Source organism: Gorilla gorilla, chromosome 12 (assembly GCF_029281585.2).
Source record: "Gorilla gorilla gorilla isolate KB3781 chromosome 12, NHGRI_mGorGor1-v2.1_pri, whole genome shotgun sequence".
Classification (NCBI taxonomy): domain Eukaryota; kingdom Metazoa; phylum Chordata; class Mammalia; order Primates; family Hominidae; genus Gorilla; species Gorilla gorilla.
Genome location: NC_073236.2, coordinates 83,763,003 through 83,787,829, shown reverse-complemented (window position 1 = coordinate 83,787,829; position 24,827 = coordinate 83,763,003). Strand labels below are relative to the sequence as shown.

At 36.2% G+C, this 24,827-nt stretch overlaps 1 long non-coding RNA gene across 1 annotated transcript in view; it reads right to left on the bottom strand.

The window, feature by feature from the left end:
• Positions 1-24,827, bottom strand: part of LOC134756712 (uncharacterized) — a 90,270-nt gene that overhangs the window by 38,089 nt on the left and 27,354 nt on the right. The window contains exon 5 of the long non-coding RNA XR_010129804.1: positions 12,199-12,301. This is a non-coding gene — a long non-coding RNA (uncharacterized lncRNA). The remainder of the gene's footprint in view (positions 1-12,198; positions 12,302-24,827) is intronic.

Below are 24,827 nucleotides of genomic sequence, written 5' to 3'. Positions count from 1 at the left end.
GAATAATGCATGATATGCAATATTTACTTTAGAGCTCAAAAATCTAACTTGTGAATATTGTGATATTATTAACACTACAATGTCGGGTTTTGGGTCAATGTCAACTATAAATTTATTCCAACATTTTCCTAGAACAGGGACTTCATATATTTTGTTCTCTTCTATATCCCAGCACATGGAATAATTCCTGGCCTATAGTAGGTGCTCAGTAAACATTTATTAATTATTGGCTATTACTTAGGATGTTTTTTGCAAATGCTTGTTTACCATTAGAAAGGAAATATATATATATTCACATATTTTATTGATATTACAGTGACATTCAATTTCAGACAAGATAAAATGAGAGAATATTTAAATATGTAAATCTTGGTAATAAAGAATCCTCCTACAATAAAATGCATTATAATATAATTTTTTGTAATACTTGGTTTAGGAGTAGATTAATAACTTCCTTAAAGTATAACAATGTTATATTATGTTTTTCAGGCATGTAGTTGAATTTCAGATGATGAGTTTTTTAGTCCTGGGTTATGTCCAAATTTATGTAATAATGAATCACAAAATTAGGGTTGATTATGTTTACACTACACAACACAGTGTCTTGATTATCTGTTAATCTGCTATACACACATCCTTGGACCTCAAGATGACTTTAAAAGCGTCCTCTCAATTGCATTCTGACTTTCCTAAATAAACCATAAATAGAAACTTAACAGTAAATCTCTCATAAGTGTGCAGAGGATATAACAGGTGGCTCTGATCTGATGTAAGTGTAGCTAAAATAATGTGTTGAAATAATTGCAGCTTAGAAAGATAGAAAACATCTGGGCTTCAAGGGAGAACACTTCCATCCTTTTTGCTGCTTTTAAAAATAGAGAACTACATCATTCTGGGTTGCATAGAAAGAAGGGGCTTGTGTTAGAAACTCTATGATCCTCGGTCTGTTCATCTAAAGCTCCAAAGGATGAGACTACTATACCTTGGTTATGGAAGAAACACTAGACTTCTTAGGCCATCATTCATTTTCTTTTCTCAAATTATTATTTTTGTTTATTTGTGCTTGCAGGGCCTGATTAACAGTGTCACTTGTTCTCTTGAAGGAAAACTGAAGTTGTGAATGATGGAATTATAGTTGCCATTTCTCCAATTGTTGATATCTTGTTTGTTCCTTTGCTCCTTGGGAAGGCATGGATGGAACAGAGCTTTGAGACAGAATCCTCATTTTAGTTGCCTCTATGAGTAGGCTGTTTAGAGGCTGCCAGCCTATAATATAGGGCTCTTGTTAGTTTAAGTACTTAGGTAGAAAAAGACCCCTCTATAAATGCAAATTTTTAATATCTAAGCATTATCTGCCATCAACATTAGTACAGATGAATTTATAAGATTATTTCTAGCAGACAGTAAAGACCTGAAAAAAAATTGAACAGTACAGTTACATCTTAAAAGATCAGAGGCCAAGATCTACCCAGTGATTCTCAACCCTGGCTGTACATCAGAAACATTTTGGATTTATGGAGAAGACAGATTTCCAAGCCCCAACCAAGACCTACCTCCTGAAACTGAACTTACAAGATGTGGACGGAGAAGTCTCTTTTTAAAGAAAAAATTTAGTAAACTTTATTTTTTAGGGCAGTTTTAGATTCAGCAAAATTGAGTGGAAAGTATAGAGAGTTCCCATATAACCTATCCCCATCCATGTACAATCTCCCCTGGTAACGACATCCCCCACCATAGTGATAACATTTGTTATGATAGATGAACCTACATTGACACATCATTACCACCCTCAAATCCAGTTTACATTAGAGTTCATTCCTGGTGTTCTTTGTGTTTTGACAAATGTATGATGATATGTATCTACCACTGTAGTATCATGCAGAATAGCTTCAGTGCCCTAAAAATCCTCTGCCTATTCGTCTCTTCCTCCCCTCTAACTCATGCCACCCACTGAGGTCTTTACTGTTTCCATAGTTTTTGCCTTCTCCTGAATATCATATTGTTGGAATCATACAGCATTTAGCCTTTCCAGATTGACTTCTTAACTTGGTAATATACATTTACATTTCCTCCATGTCTTTTCATGGCTTGCTGGCTCATTTCTTTTTAGTGCTGAATAATATTCCTTTGTCTGGATGTATCACAGTTTATTTATCCATTCACCTACTGAAAGACATTTTGGTTTCTTCCAAGTGTTGGCAATTATGACTTAAGCTGCTGTAAACATCCATGTGCAGGTTTTTGTGAGGACATAAGTTTTCAGCTCCTTTGGGTAAATACCTAGGAGCGTGATTGCTGGATTGTAAGGTAAAAGTATGTTTAGTTTTTAAAGAAACTGATGAACGGTCTTCCAAAGTGGCTGTACCATTTTACATTCCCTTCAGCAATGACTGAGAGTTCCTGTTGTTCCACATCCTCATCAGCATTTGGTGTTGTCAGTGTTCTGGATTTTAGCCACTCTCTTAGGTGTTTAGTGGTACCTCATTTTAATTTTCAGTTCCCTAATGACATACAATATCAAAAATCTTTCATATGCTACTTATATCTTCTTTGGTGATATGTCTATTCAGGTATATTGCCCATTTTTAAATTGGGTTCATTTTATTATTGTTGAGTTTTAAGTGTTCTTTGTGTATTTTAGATAACAATTCTTTATCGGATGTGTTTTTTTGCAAATATTTTCTCCCAGTCTGTGGCTTATCTACTCACTACCTCTTAACATAATCTTTTGCAGAGCAGAAGTTTTAAATTTTAATGAAGCCCACCTTATCAATTATTTCTTTCATAGGTCATGCCTTTGGGGTTATATCTAAAAAGTCAATGTCATGCCGAAGGTCATGTAAATTTTCTCTTGTGTTATCTTCCAGGAGTTTTATAGTTTTGCATTTTGTATTTAGGCCTATGAACCACTATGAGTAATTTTTGTGAAGGATATAAGATTTGTGTCTAGATTATTATTATTATTTTTTGCATGTGGATGTCCAGTTGCTCCAGCACTATTTCTTGAAAAGACTCTTTGCTCCATTGTATTGCCTTTGCTCCTTTGTCAAAGATCAGCTAACCATGCTTGTGTGGGTCTATATCTAGGTCCTCTATTACGTTCCATTAATCTATTCACCTATTCTTTCATCAATACTACACTGGCTTGACTGCCGTAGTGATACAGTAAGTCTTGAAGTCAGGTTGTGTCAGTCCTCCAATTTTATTCTCCTTGAATGAGTTGGTATTCTGGATCTTTTGCCTCTACACATAAACATTAGAATTGGTTTGTCAATATACACAAAATCACTTTCTGGGATTTTGATTGGGACTTCTTTGAATCTATAGTTCAAATTAAGAAGAACTGACATCTTGACAATATAGTTTTCTTACTCAGGAACATGGGCTATCTATTTATTTAGTTCTTCCTCGATATCTTTCATCAGGGTTTTGTAGTTTTTCATATAGATCTTGTACATCTTTTGTTAGATTTATAGTTAAGTATTTCATTTTTGGGGTGTTAATATAAATGGCAATGTGTTGTTAATTTCAAATTTCATTGTTCATTGCTGGTATATAGGAAAGTGATTGACTTTTATATATTAACCTTATATCTTGCAACCGTGCTATAATTGCTTATTTCCAGGAGTTTTTTTGTTGATTATTTTGGGCTTTCTATATATATGGTCATGTCATTTGCAAACAAAGACAGTTTTATTTCTTCTTTCCCAATCTGTATATTTTCTATTTTCTTTTCTTGTTCTGTTGCATTAGCTGTAACTGCCAGTATGGTGTTAAAAATCGGTGGAGAGAAGAGACATTCTTGTCTTATTCTTGATCTTAGTGGGAAAGCTTTGAGTTTCTCACCATTAAGTATGATGTTTGCTGTAGTTTTTTTGGTAGATATTGTTTATAAGTTGAGGAAGTTCCTTTCTATTCCTAGTTTGCTGAGATTTTTTTTTTTTTACCATAAATAGGCATTGCATTTGTCAAATACTTTTTCTGCATCCATTGATATGATAATGTGATTTTTCTTCTTTAGTTTTCTGATACGCTAGATTACATTAATTAATTTTCAAATGTTGAACCATCCTCGCATACCTGGGATAAATCACATTTAGTCATGGTGTATAATTCTTTTTATACATTGTTGAATTTGACTTGCTAATATTTTGTAGAGGATTTCTGCATCTCTGTTCATGAGAAGCATTGGTCTGAAGTCTTTTTTTGTAAAGCCTTTGTCTGGCTTTGGTATTAGGGTAATGCTGGCCTCATGGAATGAGTGAGGAAGTATTCCCTCTGTTTTTATTTTCTAAAAGAGATTGTAGAAAACTAATATAATTTGTTCTTTAAATGTTTGGTAGAATTCATGGGCAAGTTTATCTGGGGCTTGTGCTTTCTGTGTTGGAAGGTTATTAATTATTGATCTAATTTAACTAATAGATATAGGCCATTCACATTGTCCATTTCTGTTTGTGTGACTTTTGGCAAGTTGTGTCTAGGAATTGGTCCATTTCATCCAGATTATCAAATCTGTGGGCATAGAGTTGTCCGTAATATTCCTTTATTATCCTTTTAATGCCCGTGGTATATGTATGATGTCCTCTACTTCATTTCTGATATTAGTGCTTATCATTGAGATATTAGTCTTATGTTTTTTTCTTATTTAACCTGGCTAGAGATTTATCACTTTTATTATCTTTTCAGAGAACCAGCATTTGGTTTTGTTGCATGTTTCTATTGATTTCCTGTTTTCAATTTCATTGATTTCTGCTTTAATTTTTATTTTTTTCTGCTTTCCTTGGATTTAATTTTTTTTCTAGTTCCCTAAAGTGGAAGCTTAGGTTATTTATTTCAGATCTTTCTCCTTTCATAATATGTGCATTCAATGCTATAAGCTTCCCTCTAAATGTTGCTTTCATTGCATTCCACAAATTTTGATAAACTGTATATTTTTAATTTCTCTTGAGATTTATTCTTTGACCCATATGTTATTTAAAAGTTTGTTAGTCTCTAAGTTTTTTGAGCTTTTCCGGTTGTCATTCTGTTATAGATATTTACTTTAATTCCATTACGTTCTAACAGCATACATTGTATGATTTCTATCCTTTTAAATATGTTAAGATGTATTTTATGGCCCAGAAAGTATTCTATCCTGGCAAATGCTCCATGTGAGGTTGAGATGGATGTGTAATATATTGTTGGATGAAATAATCTACGGATGTCAATTATATCCCAATGATTGATGGTGTTGTTGAGTTCAACTGTGTCTTTACTGATTTTCTGCCTAGTGGATCTGTCCATTTCTGATAGTGGTAAAGTCTCCAATTATAATAGTGGATTTATCTGTTCCTCCTTGCCTTTCTATCAGTTTTTGCTTCGCATAGTTTGGTGCTCTGTTGGGTGCATACACGTTAAAAATTGTTATGTTGTTTTAGAGGATTGACCCCTCCATCACTATGGAATAGCTCTCTTTATCCCTCCTAACTTTCCTTGTTCTGAAGTTGGCTCTCTCTGAAATTAATATAGCTACTCCTGCTTTTTTAAAAACAGATTTTCTGCTTTCTTTCGATTAATATTACATGGTATTTTTTTCTTCATACCCTTACTTTTAAACTTTTTTTTTTTTTTTGAGATGGAGTTTTGCTCTTGTTGCCCAGGCTGGAGTGCAATGGCGTGATCTCGGCTCACTGCAACCTCCACCTCCCTCGTTCAAGCAATTCTCCTGCCTTAGCCTCCCGAGTAGCTGGGATTACAGGTGCCCACCACCATGCCCAGCTAATTTTTTGTATTTTTAGTAGAGATGGGGTTTCACCACGTTGGCCAGGCTGGTCTCAAACTCCTGATCTCAGGCGATCCACCCACCTCAGCCTCCCAAAGTGCTGGGATTATAGGTGTGAGCCACCGCGCCTGGCTTACTTTTAATCTTTATTGTCTTTATATTTAAAGTGGGCTTCTTGTGTACAACACGTAGTTGGGTCTTGTTTTTTAATCCAGTCTGACAATCTCTGTCAGTTAATAGGCATATATAGACCATTGAAGGTTAAAGTGATTATTATTATAGCTGGATTAATATGTAACATATTTGTTATTGTTTTCTATTTGTTCTTCTTGCTCTTCATTCCTATTTTGTCTTCTACATTTGTTCTGCTTTTGTAGTTTTAATTGAGCATTTTATATGATTTCATTTTCTCTTCTTTCTTAGGACATAAGTCACATTAAAAAAAATTTAGTAGTTTTTCCCCAAAGTTTGCAATAGACATTTATAATGAATTCAAGTCCAATTAACAATATACTGCTTTATGAGCAGTGCAAGTACATTATAATAACAAAATATTCCTAACTCTTCTGTTCTCTCTTTTGTATGATTGCCATTATTCATTCACTTACATATAAGCGTACATTAGCATACATATGTATGTTTATGTGTGTGCACATATATATAAAACATATAAGTATACATAATTGAATATATCATTGCTGTTATTTTGAACAGTTTTGTGTTAAATCATTTAAGAATGACAAAAATAAAAGTTTTATTTCACTTTCACTGATTGATTCTCCATTGCTCCTTTCGTTATGTAGATCTGAGTTTCTAACCTATATAATTTTCTTTTGCTCTGAAGAACTTCTTTGAAGAATTTCTTGCAAGGCAGGACTACTGGCCAACAAATACTTTCAATTTTTGCCTGAGAAAGTCTTTATTTCTTCTTTACTTTTGAAGGATAATTTCACAGCGTATAGAGTTCTAGGCTGGTAGTTTCTATCTCAATAGTTTAAATATTTTACACCACTCTCTTCTTGCTTGCATGTTCTGAGGACCAGTCAGGTGTAATTATTATTTTTGCTTCTCTATTGGTAACGTGTGTTGGACCCACTATGTCTGGGTCCTCCTGAGTTTTAATTCTTAAACTCGTCCACACTGATCTTCTAGCAATTGCAGTTCTGGTTTTCTAACCCTGGCACTGACTCCTGAGAAAGAGACTGCTCATAGACTTCTGCTGTAGTAAGTTGTGATTCTATTTGTCTGTCTGTCTCTCCAATTTGGGGGACAGTGATTTGTCCTGTGACCTCACTTCTCTGACAGATCTAAGAAGAGTTGTTGATTTTTCAGTTTGTTTGGCTTTTTTACTTGTTGTTAGAGTGGTGACTTCTTAAAAGCCTAACATGCTGGACCTGAAACTAAAACTCTTGATGACTTTACTTTTTAAGATGAGTCTGATGATTGGATAGGTTGAGAGCTGGTTTTTAAACTTTAAAAAGTAATGCCATCTTATTTCAAAAAATATATGAATTTATAAATTTATAAAAATAATAAAATTGATAAAGTGGGGCTATTCTGGTTGAATTGTGTGTGTTAGCGAGGGAGGGAACCAGGGTTTTGTCCTTTCAGCCCCTTTCCTCATGACAGCCCAAACAGCCTCTTCAGAACTCCCCGTTTGCAAATCACACTGGTCTTTCCAGCATGGGAACTGCCAAATGATCTCTGACAGGTCTTGGAGGGTATGGTGTGAAAGCTCTTGGTGCCTGGAGTGCCAATTAGGTGAAGGAGGAACAGCACTCAAAGGAGCACAGACTTTAGATATCAGTCTTAAAATTGCCACTGGAAAGTGAAGGGGACAGGAGGATGATGCATTTGGAATCAAAGTTAGAAATCTGTTTGCTGGCAAAAAGACCATTTTGCAACTTGCCTTTTTTAAATGACCTTACCCGTGTATGGTGTTATTTAGTTAACCCAGCCTAAGAGGATATTTTAAAGGTGGAGAATTGCCCTGGTGATGAACAAATATGAGAAATAAACTTCCAGTGGGGCTGGGTTGCCTGCTGACTGTGATTTCCTGATGATCTATAACAATGGTTATTCACTAACAGCTGGCGCATGTCTCCCCCGGACAAAGCCACTGGGAAGCACAGGCGCTCTGATTGGTGAACCAGAACCGTTTCCCTGGTAACAGTTAACTAGCACGTGTTTTATTGTTTCCAACTGCTTTTCCTGGGGTATTTGCAGGTGGTGGGAGATGCTTTCTTAAAGAGGGGTCATAACCTTGTGAACTTTCAGATGTTGCAACAAATTGGGGAACAAAACATTTTTCCTTTTTCAAATATATTAAGTAAATCTTATTACATAGCATTTTCAAGACAGATGCAGCCCAACAGTTTTTCCTTTTTGCCATTATTTCCAGATGTTATCAATTTTAAAGTCAGCATTCCATTTTAAGAACAGGATCTATAGGAAGGTGATATTAGTAATATGTATAGCAGCAGAGTATTATTTTGCCCTTTTTGGAGGTGTGTTCTGGTTTTACATTTTGCTATAAAATGTGAGATCAAACCGTAAAATGTGAGTGTATTTTTAATTGGCCTTTTAATCGTTTGTATATTTTGCCTTTTCATTAATTAACTCAATGTTTTTGCCTTTACTGGTCGTTTTCTTTGTCATTTTTAATGCACCAGAAAAATTATAGTATTTTTATAAAATACAAGACTAAATAAGACTTGATTATATTAGAATTTTCTTCTGTATTTATTTGACATGTTTTTGAAAGGATTGGTTAATTTCCAGATGGATAGCTCCCTCTTCTGTCTGGTTTGCAGAATTCACATCTTTTGAAAGCAGTGATGGAAGATGAAGTATGTATCACATAATTCTTTATCTTGGCTGGAGGCTGAATGTAGTTACTATACGAAGAATAACAAATTCATGTATTGGAATATGGAAAGTGCTTCCATTGTAATAATTTGGTTTAAAGTAAAATTGTCTATCTTGCCATAAATGCTGGCTAAAAGAAAATGAAAACATTCCCTTAAGTTAATATTGAACTTTATCTGCAGACATCCCTGAAAAAATGCAGACCTGATCAATCACTTGACTGCACTCTACTTGAAACACTTGGACTTTGGTCAGATAAGCATTTGCCACTTGATTTGTACAGCATTACAACAAAAGTGCAACTCAAGTCTTCTCTTGAGCCTGATTTGCAAGGTTCTTTCTGGTAAGTGTTCTTCATGGGTTTGCAAACATGCACCTACTTGTAAATTAGATCAGTGGCATTCAAATACTCTTCTCCAGGAACTCAGAATTTAAAAAAAAATTTAAAACGTTTATTTAAAAAATATTTTTCCTTTGTTTCCTTGGATCCAATTCAATCACTACACACAGAATTAGGGTTATGCTCTGAAAGCGAACACAAAAAAATCATAACCTAAACTCATAACCATAGAACCAAAAGAGCTAGTAAAATTATTTATAATAAGGATACTTATGTACAGTCCATGTTTCTAGAGATACAATGAAGTGATGCATTTTTACTGTGAAGAGGAAAACATTAATTCAGGCTCACCCTTCTTGTTTCTCTCAGTGGCAGGGTGAAGGGGAGGGGGTCACATAACCCTAATTATTTGAATATATATTAAAGAGCACTGTTTGCAACTCTCTACTTCGCTTTTGTTGAGGTAGGCATAGCTCAGGGCCCTCTGAAGGAGAAACATTTTACCTCACACACTCCTGTTGGTACCATGTCATTGTATTCTTTCTTTTTAGATTCATTAGAGGAGTAAAAACGATATTTTTTATATCAAGGAATAATTTGAATACAATGAAATGAAAATCAGAAAATTAGTCATTATCAAAATTTGTAGACTTAAGCATATATTTGAAAATGTTAAATTATTTTCTTATCTTCAAGTAGGTAAAATAACCAAGTCATAAAGTATTAGATAACAATTCACGTGGAATGAGGGATGCTGAACATCACAGGCCATAGAACACTCAATTCAGTCTCTCCTTTCACAGACGAAACATTAAGCCCAGAAGGGCAGTTGTCTTGTTCAGGGTCCTGCAGCTAGCAGGTGACAGAGCTGTTTTCTCTGGCTCTTATTAAAAAGTGCCCTTTTGCTCAGGTCATGCTCTGTGCAGTGGTCAAGGAGATCTTCCCTAAGGGTACTTGGCTGTGGCTCCATGAATACGGATTCTGTAACTTCTTTCCTCCTCCAAATGAATCAACTCTGGCCCCATTTCCCGGATTTGCATTCCAGTGACTTACTTGGTGAGTGACTTTGGACTAGTTAACCAACCTCTCTGTGCTTGTTTTCACTTCTACAAAATGAGGGTAATAATAGTGCATATCTCAGAAAGTTAAGATCAGTGCTGTGTGTGGCACAGTGCCCGGTACACAGAAAGCTCTCAATAAGTGTTATCTATTATTTTTATTATTGTAATTTTCTGCCTACTTTTCTCAAGTATTTTCTCCGGTATGTCTTAATTTACTCTGCAGCATGTAGTAATCACATTCTGAAACGACTGAAGGTTGTACACCCATGTGCATAGCAGCCTTATTGACAGCAGCCAAAAGGTAGATGCAATCCAAGTGTCAAATGACAGATGAATGGATAAGCAGAATGTGGTGCATATACTTACAATGGAATATTACTCAGCCTTAAAAAGGAAGGAAATTCTGACACATGCTACATTAATCAACTTTGAAAACATTATGCTAAGTGAAATAAGCCAGCACAAAAAGACAGATACTGTAATGATTCCAGTTTTATGTAAGGTACCTAGACTACTCAAATTCATAAAGACAGAAAGTAGAATGGTGTTTCCCAAGGGCCTGGAAGAGACGGGAATGGGGGAGTGTTGTTTATGAGTACAGAGTTTTCGTTTTGTAAGATCAAAACAGTTCTGGAGATTAGCTGCACAATAATGTGAATGTACTTAACACTACTGAACTGTACATTTAAAAATGATTAAGATGATAAATTTTATGTTATGTGTATTTTACTACAGTTAAAAACAACGACAAAATGATTGAAGGGCTTAGTGCACTTAGAACATATTAGTTATATTAGTTAGTCGTGGATATTTTGACTTCTTGGTCCCAGAGCTCTGGGCCAGTGCTGTGGGTTAGAACCAGAAAGGATTTGGTTGGAGACTAAGTATGGTATGTGATCATAGTGCTCAAACATTGTATCTGTTTTAGTTCTGTTTCCTTCCTCCAGGATTGCTGATTTCCTGCCAGAGATGGACTTAATTTCCAGAGCCTTATAGTTTATGAACTTGGATGAAAATACAGAAGCACATTTTCCCCATAGACACATGAAGAAACCCCTCAGAGACTCTTCAAAAAATGCAAACACATAAAAAGCAAATTTGATTCAGCAAGTTTACCATTAACAAAACCTCCTTTGGGGGCAGGGATGGTGTAGTGATAGTACAGGCTGTTAGAAAGAAGCTTAGAAACTGCCCTATTGAACAAAGCAAGCTAAAGGCAGAGAGAGAAAATGGGAGAAGAAAACTGCTTTTTAGTTTAGAATTTTTTTTGAAATTTCTGTTTAATTATCATTATTATCTACAGAGATGATTAAAAGCATCAAACATTTCCAGGATAAAACCAAAGCACAAATGGAAAAGGATTTATGCTAAATTGGCATTTGATAATTTCTTACAATAATCTGACGTAAAAGTTGTCTCCCTTTTATTTCAATTCAGGAATTCCTTTCATCTTTTACTCAATAGTCATTATCCTTTTTATTTCAATTCAATAACATTTACTGAATATCTAATATGTAATATAGGCCCTGTGTCTCAGAAAAAACACTGGGTTAGGGTTTTTAAAATAAGTTTTAAAAGAAGGTAAATATTTTAAAGCCTAAATTTTTTTTAAGTTTAATGTTCAAAATACTGAACTGTACTAAAAATCACAATAAATCGCCATTCTTCCAAATAACATTCCCTTTATGAATATGGGATTTATATAAACTAAATATTTGCAGAAGAAATTTCTTCAACTATATCGTAGGGAGAATGTCACCTTTTCAGATATGCTGGTTGGGAGTAATCACTACACTAGTGGAAACATTTGCTCAAGCCAGCATTGAAAAGAGACGAGATTTCCCTTTATCAGCTTCTCAAAAATGACAACTAAAATTCTTAGTTTTGGGACAGGACAAAAGTCTAAGTCTGTCATTTTTTAAATGCCACATTTCTGAAATAACAATCAGGTGTTTCACTTTAAGTGTATTAAATTTAAGTGTATTAATATTTAATATAAATATTGAAATATAATTAGTTTATTCAGAAGCAAAACCCCAATCCTACTTTCAGCATATCTTAATAGAAAGCCTGGGTTTATGAATCCACAAGCTTTTTATTAAAATCCCAAGAGGTCAATAACAATCTTGTAATCACAAAATATGCATAAAGGAGAACATCAGACTTACCAAGAAATATAGCTGTAACAGTGCATGACAAAAGGCACATTTTGGAGACATGATTCAATTTCCTGTTTTTCAGCATCAGGTACTTTATCTGACCATCTGAAGGCTTTAGAAATAGGTAAAAAAAATGGGAGAGTTTTTAATATTAAGAGCTATGAAAGGTGAAAAACAGGCCCTGACAAACACATCTAAACAGATCCATGTATTTCATAATAGAAGCAGTTCCATTTTCATTCTCAATATTTCTAGTTGAATAATTATCCACTATCCCAAGGATTCTTAATAAAAAAAAATTTTACCCTTTTGAGAGGAAGACAGCAATGAGTTCATTTTGAAAGGTTCACATTTAGCTTTTAGCCAAAAGTGAACCTTTGGTGTCTTTTGAATCCTTTTTAAGTCTTGAAGCCTTAGAGAGAAACCAAAGAGAAAGAGATCAGATCGCGGCCTACCTCTTTCAGCCCTTGAGAATTCCCTTTCCAAGTAGTTTCTTAAATAGTGAGGCTGCATCAGAACCCCTAGTTCTTCTCCTTAGAAGTTATTAAATCAGCAGAAAGGCCGACAATAATGGCAAATGAAATCTAAGTTTTGTATAGGAAACAGACAGGCAGTCTACACTTTGTTATTCACTTGATAGACAGAGCCATTTTGACAGCCCTAACCTTGGAAACCACAGGTCCTGCTGAGCTCAGCAGGAGTCAAACGCTGAGTACCATCTGTCAAAGCTTTATTTGCCCCCCTCCTCATCCACGCCTTTACTATAAGATGCTAACAAGAGCCCTGAATGAAAGTAGCTAACTACAGTTAAACTCGTGTGCATTGTAACACTAATGTTGGGGTAAGAAACTCACTCCCAGAATCTACCAAATTTGAGTGAACAGAATTGAGTATTCTATGTCTTTTCTTAGTGGTTATCAACGTTGAAAAAGCGTGGGTTGAGAAACTCCGTAACCACACTCCAAACAACTAATCCTCCAAAATAAGGAAATTGCACATCATCTTGTATGTTTTTGCCAATTCTGTAGCTAAAATAAATGGTTTGGAAAGTTCTCAACTCTAAGGCCTTTTTTTTTCTTAATGTAGTTTAATTAAACATGTGCGAGAACAACAAATTAATTTCTTGCTAAAAAATAGAGATTTTGATGAGTTGAGCTTGTGCTTTATAAAATAAATCTCATTCAGAACAAACACTCTTTCCCTTTCTCCCTGGCATAAGCAATTCTAAAACATTAACAGGCCTGATAATAATAAAATCAATTAAATCAAGTGTGGTATAGCTCATGCGGCACTTGTGTAGAAGACAGTGTATCAATTGAAACATAAAGGAGCTCACAAAGGCATTCCTTTCCGCTACCAAAACGCTTCATATTTTTTAAAGTACAAATTTATTTTGCTTGCATTTAAAAGTTATATATATTTAATGAAAAAATTTAGATACAATTTAAAAATCATTAATTTGGAATACCATTTTTAGCATACAGTTCCTTAAAAAATGTAGAGAACATTTCCATAAACACAAATTTAAAAAAGTAGCTTAGAATTAAAATGCTGAAAAAAGCTGAGATCTTTTTAGCAGAATTATTCCTAATTTTAATGTTTAGTTATTCTACTTGAAATAGTAGTTTCTTTTTCCCAATTCTCCCAAATGCTGAAAATAGTTATAAAATATTGCTTCATGAGAATAATACTATATGTATGTACTAGATATACTATATTATAGCAAGTAATTGTTTATCGTTTAGTAGTTAATTACATTGTCAAGAAGACACTGTGAAGAAGTATTATTAAATTAATTACTGTATTCATACGAGTGTGTACTTTTTTTTACATTTTGCTGAATGTTCCACGTGTGCAGATTTTGCAGGGATTTGAGAGACCTTGTGTATAAACACCTGAAATGCTTTATGTGAAATAGTTTTTATAAATTGCACGTCCAGAAGGTGATTTTGCTATTTAAAGTGACCAGGTGGTGATTTATTTGCAATGTGAAAACTAGCTAACTCGTAAGTAACAGTGTCTAATATCACAAGGTTGAATTTTGTCCATCAGTTTTGCAAGACAACTTCAGCTGTATATATGCATGAATGCATCTGAAAGAGGTCTCAATAGGTACTATTTGAGTTGGGGCTTTGCTCCTTCTCCTAGTTTTCCTCATCTGCCCTTCAGCCCAGGAGCGGCTGAGGAAGGAAGCTGCCTTTGCTGGCAGACAGGGTCCCTGATTGGTAAACACTTCTTCCACCAGTGTGCTTATGCCTGAAATCCTTTCTTAAGGGGGCAGGACACAACTTTCACTGCATTGAGAGAAGATTCGAAGAAAGGCAAATGCCCCAGGTAGAGGGAACACGTGGATCTAAATTAATCTTGCTGATAGTTATTCTGAAAGCAAAGAGAAGCAAAGGAGAGCAGGAGGGGAGGCACCTCCAGATGGAGAAGGGGCGAAGACAGGGAGGCAAAGTTGGTCTTCCTTAAGGTTTTACCTAAGGAGGGCTGCTTGAAGTGTCCATGCATAGCCTTGCTTTGCATAATGCCTGTGTAGACTTTCTTGATTGTCATTGTTATGCTTTTGATTTTCAGAATGCCAGAATCTCAGAGTTGGGGTAATGTTAAGGGTCAGTTAGTCCAACCCTTCCTTACAGAGATGAAGAAACAGACCCAGATTAGCCTACTCCGTGGTTTATCTAAATCCTGATTTTTTTTTAAGCCCCGTCTTTTTGTCTGTAAAATACAGGTAATAATATTACAGACAGCAGAGGATTTAATGAGCAATGTTGAAGCCTTTAGTACAAGTCCTGAGCATAGAGCAAGTGGTCAATAATTGTTCATTTTTGTTATCATCATCCATGGAGTTCAGAACCAGATTTAGTGACAATTTATAGTAACTGTATTAGGTCTCATGGTTACTAATTTGTTTTCATTTCCTGTTCATAAATTTTTTCTTGTAAGGAGCTAATAGAAACAATTAACAAGTACTGAAAATTTATAAAACAATTACCTATATTCTACTTATCTTGATAAAATATGATGCATTTTGCAAATATTTTTCTTTTTTTCTAGATATGTACCTTTGTTTACATAGTTGGAATCATAATGTACTACAATTTTATACCCTGCTTTTCCTTTTGACGTCGTACCAGAATTTTTCATGTGGCTACCAATTCTTGGTAAATATCATTTTAAATGATTAAATGTTCCATAATTTAATTAGCCATATCCTGATGACAGAGTTTGTTGGTTGCTTTCAGTTTTTCCGTTATAAATAATATTCTGGTGGCCATTTTAGTACATATAACATTTTCTTCTTTGGGTGTGTTTTTTTAGGTTACATTTTCAGAAATTAGATTACAAATTAGATTAGAACTTGTATATTTTTGTAGTATTTGCTACTTACTGCTAAATCATGGCCCAACTTTTCTATTTTTATTTAATTAACCTTATTTTATAAATGTCCTTTAAAAAATTATTATTATTTTGTAGCTACAGGATCTGGCTATATAGACCAGGGTGGTCTCAAACTCTTGGCCTCAGGCAATTCTCCCGCCTCAGCCTCCCAAAGTGTTGGGATTATAGGCATGAGTTACAGTGTCTGGCCTAATGTCTTTGGGCTTCTAATCTGTTTTTTTAAAGATGCGATTGTTTTCAAAGTCATAGGGATGAGTAATGGCAGACCCAAGACTTGAAGCCCTCTTTTTACTACACCATAATAATAATGCGAACGGGAAAAACTTCCCACCGTTAAGATGTGGAGGAATCATCCATTCCTCTGTATTCCTCTGCTGAGGTAGCAGAAACTGCAGAAGTCTAGGAGTTGGGAGTTCTGAGTTTGAGTTCTGCTACCACTAATAATGAACTATAACATAGATTCATTGATTCTTGCCCGTATTTCCTGGAGAGTCTGAGGTTTAGAGAATGCACCAAAGTGCTCTTGAAACAGTGTAAATCTGCACTGGAGAAGGGCATTGTCTCACTCTCTGAATCCTGAGCACTGAGTTGCTCTAAGAAGCTGTAGCATAGAGCTTCTTAGACATGATCTTGTTACATTCTGGATCTCTTTAAATTCTGTTTCAATAGGTTTGGGGTGGGCCTGAGATGTTGCATTTTTAAAAAGCTCCCAAGTAATCCTGATGATGATGCTGGTCCAGGGACCATGCTTTTAGAAGCAGCCACCCTGAGTATCAGTGGTTGTTGAGTTGCATGGATGACTGTCCCCATGGTACAGAGCACTCTTAATCACAGAGCAATTTTAATCAGTGGATAAAGGATGGGGATTAATAGTAGTCAGCCAGATGCTCCCAAAGTGGTGTCTATTATGTAGGAGTATACGAATATTGTGACCTGTTTGTGGAGGAAGTATTATGTGATCTGTTTCCTCTTTGATGCTAGAGATCCTCTGGACCTAGGAATGTCCCTTTTCCTGAGATGTGGGAGGAAGTGGAAAGCAGCCACCTGGAATAATAGAGTAATATGGAAAAGTACTGGCCTTTTATTATCATTTCCCTTATCTGAACACAAACCCAAGAGTGACCTTTTCCATTCTTATTTTATATTATCAGAGATTCCAACCAAGGTCCCTTAAAAGCTGACCAAGAAAATTTGGCAGAAGCACCTTAGAAGCCATAATGCTTTGTGGCAAATCTTTCCAAACATCTGCTGCATGAAAAGGAGCAAAAATCCTGCAATGGCAAAGGGCAAGAGGGCAACTTGGAAGTGGGCTATCTTGGCACAGCTCTGTGGAGGCCCTTTCTCTGAGCACAGGCGTACCCAGGAGGCCCCAGCACCTGTTCTTACATATTCCTGCTGGCTTCTGTTGTTTGCAATTGCCGTCAAAAGCGTCCCAGGAGAGGGTCGGGACAAGCCTTGTCAGGGAACAAGAAAAGCTGGGAGTGTGGCGGTTGGTCTCACAAATGTGAGGATGTACACCATCCCAGTAGGGACTCTCATTTCCCCTTTCACATCACCACACACCTGATGGCAAAAGGAAATCTTTTGAGTTTAGGAACTGTGGCAGAGAACAGTCTTTTGAAACTCAGGTGACATCAATAGCCTAGTTTCATTATTCTAAAACTGAAATGCCACGAGTGGGATTTGGAGCACAATCATTAGGTCCTCTGGAGTTATTGTCTAGAGAGGTGGATGGTACGTTTTAAGAAAGAAAGAATCCTAGGTTAGTAGTAGAAGAAAAATAGTTTATGTGTTAGGCCTTAGCTTTGAAAGCCTAGCTTTCAAGGAAATAGTCAAAGAGAGAATGTGATAAATGTCCTTTAATTTTTGCTCTGAAGATATCCTTGATAGAGCTGCTGCATATAGTTACTTCAGCTTGATAGGACAAGTGGTTCTGCCCTTAATTGTCACCATAAGCTTGGATTTTAGGATGCTTCAACAGTTTTTAATATAACAAAGACATGGCTTTTAACATTTTTTTGTATTGTCTTATTATAAGCAGAAGAGAAGTAGGATTCTTTTGTCTCTTGTTTATTGGTCATCAAAGCCTCAGCTTAAAATTTAAAAGTCAGAAAATAGCTTCTGAAATACAGAGAACTACTTTTCAGGGAATGTTTAGCCTGCAGATCTTATGTGACTAAAACTTAATACAATAAAAGGTGCATTTTTAATATGCCAAAAAGATAGCGTTTGCAATTAAAAATCTCTGTCTTTCTTTAGCATGAACACTCCTTCTTCCTAACAGCTTTAGCACAAAATGAAATTACAGTCTGGGTTTCGGAATAAACTTATTTATCAAAGATATAATCACTATTCTGGTCCTGAGTTTTCTTCACTCAAAAAATATTAATATTATTGACCAAATTGAGTTTTGATTGTGATAAAAAATGTCTGAGCCACTTTTTGAAGCTCTTAAAAATTTAAATTGCAGAAAAACAATAATCCAAGCTGTCTGTCTTTGAAATGGTCTTCCTCTTTTGACCAAGTATAATAATTAGGTTTTGTCTAAAATGATATTTATTATTTTAGTCCATTTAAGGTTCTATGTATAGTATAACGTAGAATAATCTCTTCCATAGATTTTTTTTTTTTTTATAAAATGATAAAATGATGTTTTTAACATTAACTTCAGGTCATTTGGCTACCAGATAAATCATTATTTTCCTTTGTGGTTTTTAATTCTGTTGGATTCCTTATTACAATTATGGTCTTTTAATGTAAATTGCAAGTATATGATTTTACGATGGCTACTAATTGTTAAACTAAAGGAACAAGAGTTTAAAAAGTGTTTTTCAAAACATTGTGATTCACAAGTAAAGAAATCTGATTTTCAAAATGGCTAGTTTTAGCTGTTGTAGAATGTTGGAAAAGATCTGTAATGCAAAATTCAGAAAAAGGATATCTGGTCACCGTCTCTCAACCAAGACAGCTGAAAATGCTTAGGATTAAAGCTGTCAACCTAAGGGCAGATGTATTTTCATTCACTTACACATAGAGGAATGCCTTCTGCCAGAGGAAATTCTACTAAGCGTTTTGTAAGCCCTCTTAATGAAGGACATTGCCTGCTTTGGCTATTTAGTGGGTGACATCTTTGCAAGCTTGGTTCTTACTCTGATATTCTTACTTAGTAGTGAATGGGGGAACTCTCCAAGCTTAGGATGGTTAGAGGCATTGTCAGAGGAAAGGTAAAATTGCTGTTCTCATAAAGGGGACACAAACTGCAAGCTTTTCTTTCAACCCTTCAGTGTCCTACTCACCCTTTTCAAACTCAGTAGTGGGATACTGACTCCAAAGAGGAACACTATCACTTCAGGGAAGGAACTGGGGCTGTGGGATTGTGAACTATCCCCTGATATCCAGTTTGTCCCTATGTAGGAGCATCAGAGAGACTGCTAGATAGAAGCCCAACTCTAGGGGAGAGGTGCCTTTGGTGCTGAATGTTAGTAAAGAAACATCTCTACATGGATATCTAGACAACTTTCAAATGAGCTTTTAAATTCTATTTTGGAGGGGCTCTGAAAAGAAAGAAATCTTTCTCTGGAGAAAAAAATTGCCCAAAGATAAACTCCAGTGCAAACTGGACAAACCAAATTTAGTTTTTTTAGGTAAAAGTAAAAATAACTGACCGGGCATGGTGGCTCACACCTGTAATCCCAGCACTTTGGGAGGCCAAGGAGGGCGGATCACGAGGTCAGGAGATGGAAACCATCCTGGCTAACACGGTGAAACCCCGTGTCTACTAAAAATACAAAAAATGAGCCGGGCGTGGTGGCAGGCGTCTGTAGTCCCAGCTACTCGGGAGGCTGAGGCAGGAGAATGGCGTGAACCCAGGAGGCGGAGCTTGCAGTGAGCCGAGATCGTGCCACTGCACTCCAGCCTGGGCGGCAGAGCGAGACTCTGTCTCAAAAAAAAAACAAAAAACAAAAAACAAAAAACAAAGAACAAAAAAAAAGTAAAAATAACTGTAACATTGCATTTCATAAACTTGTAGTTTTTAACATTCTGAAAGCATACATATTCATTTGTAAGCTCATGTAGTAATTGACTTTACAGAAATCTTGAAACATGTTCTGTCAGAGTAAAATGCTGTTTCATTGTATTTATTTAGTTTATAGAGTGGACTTCTCTTACACTATATCCTTTCTGCATATTGTTTATTTGTATATGCTTTATGGGGTTAAGCACTTCTGGTACATTTTTCACGTCAGACAACCTACGGAAGCTAGTAGAAGTATGGCACGATTAAGTTTATAGGTCATGAGATAAATTTACACGGAGAGGCAAGTTTCCAGCTTCAAGCAAATGACTTATCTGTAATTTGATGCAAGTAAAATGACTGACCTTTCAAATGTTTGTTGGGCTTCAAGTGTCCAGAGCAATCGATATGTACATTATTGTTTATATTTTATGCTCCTGATCCCATTAATGTATGCCTATGGAATGCTGGGACACCATTAGTTTCTGATACTTCTGAAGTATTGGGTGGCATTTATCAAACAGAAAGGCAGCACATATTGACTCGTGACAGTTTTTGCATTTCTTGAGCTCAATGTTTCATGAGCTGCTTATTCAGTTTTGGTGAGCAAGGCTTTTATTGCTCCAAAGCCGCCTCAATTAAATAATAATGAACCAATTTGTTTAAAATGAATCTTTAACTTGCAGACTGATTAATTTCTCCATTGTGAGCATGAGAAGTTGTGTTCTTAGGCAGGAGAGATCAGAGAAGTGCGGTGGAGTGGAATAATTGCTGGGTGTGTAAATTGTAAGAATGACTGGCGCTGTCTGTAACTGTGTAACTACAGACAGGTCTCTAAGTATTCCTGAACCTCTGGTTCCTGGTTCCCCAGCTGTAAAAGGGGGTCAGGTGGACCAGATAATCACCAAGATCCCTTTCAGCTTGGACAGTCAATGGATAATGGAATATCAATAGACAGACACACGAGCAACATGCAGCCCTACCAATAAGTGCAAGACTGAGAAATCTTCAGAGAAAGATTTAAGGGAAATTTGTATTCTTTCCTATTTGCCTAGAGTATATTGGACTTATTCTGGGTCTCTGGGAGAAAGATATTTGGGAAGTAGGTATGCGCACGCGCGCGCGCGCGCGCGCACACACACACACACACACACACACACACACACACACACTACACATAGGCCACTCTCTTTCTCTACTTTACTCCTTCCCATTCCACACACCTAATCCTCATCCCACGCAAAGGTGCTTAAATTAAAAAGTGCCACTTGTTATAGGGGTGGAACAGGAACTCAGTTCTTCACTGAAGAGACAGGAAACAGTTACTCCCTTCTGTATTAATTAACTCTCCCTTTCTAGGGTTTTATTATTGGAGAGTCTAATGACTTAAAATTAACCATCCACGGTCCAATTAAAAATCATGAATTGATGAATTGCTTTCTAAATTCTCTGTTTTATTGACAAATTGCTGCATCGTTGAAGCTATAAGACATGTCATCCATTATTAACTTTGATGGCATTAAAACAGATAAATTAAATCTTTTAAGCAGAAATGAGTTCTCACAAAGAGTGCTCTTCCAAAGTGCACACGGTCTCAATTTTCTCTGAATTTCAGCCCACTTATTTGAGTCTATTCTTGTTTCACTTAGATTGTATTGATTGTTTAGTAAACATTAACTGATGATAGAAGCTTCTTAATATGAGCAGATAATAGATAATCAATGTGTAATGCAACTTAAGTGATAAAATACTTTTGCCAGGAATATACAATCTGCCATAAGGGCTGGAAATGCCTGCCTTAAAAAAAATTAAAACATACAATGAAAATTTTAGAAAGGAAACCTGTCTCTTCAATGTATGAAAAGTTAAATTTACTCTCAAGACAATGACAATAGATAGCAAATATATAAAAAATGCTATTTCCAAGGCACATTAAAGATATAAACATATATATTTAGAAATAAGTGTTCTTTAAACACTTATGGTTTGCATTACAATAAGGGTAAAAGGCAATAATAAAAATATTATTAAAATACATTCAAAATTTGAACTCAATAATTGACTTATTACAGAGGCAAAACATTCTTACCTTGGCTTTTGCAAAATTCCTTATTCTTACTATTATTTACTTCTTCAAGTGAAAACAACCTTTTGTTTCATAATCAGAATCTTATTTTTCTAACATCGTTAAGTATGAATTTACTGTTTACAGCTTCAGTATCTGCTGTGTAACACATGGTATACTGGGGGTAAAAAGGACTTACACAAGTTTTTAATACTTCAAATTAGACCCGCCCTTTATCCCACAATCCCTTTTGTGTGTCTCATTATTGATGAGAGTTATGCTGTTCTTTGAACCCTGGGAATTACCAGGATAGGGTTTTATTTGATTATTTGTCTCTTTAGCAAAATTGTTGCCATCTTTGACCTTTCAAAAATGTTTGTGACAAGGTGTTTGCTGTTAATTGCACACAGGAAGGAGTGAAAAGCCTCCCAGTGGAATCTCATATTTACCAGAAGAGGAGATTTCTTTTTTGGTAAAATCTGAGTCTTAAGAGGAGACAGGTTTTGGTTGTTGTTTGTACTTTAACATAGCAATGTAGCTTGAGAAGGTTACTATTTTCTAATTAGCAGACCCATTAACAGGATAAAGAAAGAAAGGATATGGCTTTATATAAAGTATATTGTAGCTCCACTGGCCTAGATCCATTTTTCACCTCTAGTGGAAATTCAGTTCAATAGAGATACAAAATTGCAGGACTGGAAAGGGCCTTAAAGATCATATAATCATATCAACAGATGCAGAAGAAGCTCTTAATTAATGCCAGACTCTGTTCTATACACATATAGAAAGCATTTATTAATTCATTTAACCCTTAGAGCAACCTTATGAAGCATGTACGTTTTATTATTATTTCAATTTCCCTTTCTTTCACAGACAAGGGAATTGAGGCACAAGGAGGTGATGCAATCTCCTACAGCTAATTAGTGTCAGAGTAAGGAAATGAACCCAGATGGTCTGTCCCCAGTAGACAGTCTCCTTTTTCCTTCATAGTCTGCTTCCTGGTTACTGTGCCTATTTGATTTTCTTTGTAGCATTTTTTTGCTAGTTGAAATGATCCAACTCATTTTCTTCCCCTCACTTATTATCTGCCTATCTCCCCTCTGCCACATTAGACTCTAAGGTCCAGGAGAGCAGGGACTTTTGCTCACTGCCATTTCCACTCAGGTCTGGAGTAATGGTGCATGCAGTGGTTTCTTAATAAAAATTCAGTGAATGAATGAATGAATTTGAGAAAACGCAGTAGGGACAGTGACAATGGAAGAGGCTGTTGGGTTTGAGGATGGCTCCCTAGTGGATGTGGTGGGAGAATCTTCTTACCAGCCTGACTGATAAGAGTGGGAATAAGGGAATGGGGGCATCAAGAGTGGGCTCAGTTTTCAAGAAGGTTGACAGTAAGGAAAGCAGGGGCAGGAGAAATAGCAATTAAGGTTTTATGCTTTCGTCAGAAAACCTAACAGGAACCTTCCTCTTTTGCAATGGAAGAATGCCCCCTTGCTCCTCTTTAACGATTATTATTATGTGAAGACCCATCTCTGGCTCATTTTCTCATCGATTTGATCTGCTTAAACACCGAAGTAATGGTATGACCACAGAATTATCATCCGCCGTTATGCATTTCACCCGGGGTGCACTCCTGGGTAGTAATTTCCCAGGATCATCCTTGGGGGAGCAGGCCTTCCCTTGTCAATATCTGTGGAGTCAGAAAGCCTATAAAGTACCAGCAAATTGGCTTTGGATCCCAGGAAACACGTCCTCTGTCCTTTTGTACACAGTCTTTGAAGTTGCCTATAGCATTATAATTTCTTTTCCTGGACATTACACCAGGATAGAGAACATAGAAAGAAAGAGTGAGTGTGTCGACATGGGTGGCGCTGAACCACCCCATTGTGGTCTGTGTCCTGCGAGGCCAACCAGAAACATTTCCATGACATAGTTCTGGTTCTTGATGTGTGCAGTAAGCAGCCCCTCACATCCCAATAGCATTTCCTACCATCCAAAGGAAGATAATACAGAAATTTCACATTTAAAAGTTAAACTCCTTTAAGGTGGTTTTGGTTAGCTCTCCCTACGGTTTCTCTAATTAGGTGCTTGTATGAAATCGCAGTGGAAGGAACATCTTGTTTTTACAGAGACTCTCTATTTTGAAGCCAGATACTGCTACTATTTCAAGGAAGAAAATATCGCCCTCTTTTAAAATATAGCAAAACATGTTGTCTCTTTCTCAGCATCAATTACAAATCAAGATTCTCTTCTGAATTCTTTTTGTAATCTGTGTTCTCTTGTTCATAATTTAGAAATGTTAATAATTCAAGTAGGACTCTACTTGAATTGATAATACTGACTAGTATTATCAACCAGACAATAAATATTAAGATTTAAAGTGCACGTTTTGTACCATGACATTACTTGGCCCAGTGTTTCTCAAAGGAGGTGCTTTAAGTATTTGGGGGACAGGCAAATCTTCCCTGTGAGGAGCTTTCCCAGACATTGCAGGATGTTGAGCTTCCTTGGTTCTGGGTCACAACTTCCAGTAGTACCTGCCAGTTATTGAATGACTCAAAACATCCTCATGTGTTTGCAATAGACCTGTAAGGGAAGGTAGTATTTCCCTTGGCCATGACCTGGCTCAGGGATCATAAACACAAATGCTTATGATGCCAGAGGCCAGCCAGATAACATAAATTTGTTAACCTGCCTCAGTGTAAGGGAATTCAGAATAGTATGCCCTGTGCTTGCTGGAAAAATGTGCATGACTTGTTTGGAGGCATTGAAGATTAAAGTTGTAATAAACACTATGCTGGTCAGCAAAATTCTCCTTTCTGCCAAATTTGGCTCCCCAGCCATCAGGCTTCCACCCCAGTCTAGCTCCTGTCTATCAGTCCAGCCCATCTATCCACTCTCCACTTTGTACACAACGATTTAGCTATACTGACTCAGCACATAGGAGGCTTGACTTAAATACTAGTTGAATAAATGAATAAATGAAAATTATTCTAGGCCTTTAACCAACTTATGAGAAGTTTATAAGAGGAGGATTGATGATTAAAATTTCCCCCTAGGCCACACCTGCTGTGGGTTTTTAGGTGGCATCCTGGATTTCTTCTAAGTCCTCTCCTGGCATATGAATCGAGGCTTATCTTTTGTTTCCTGCATCTG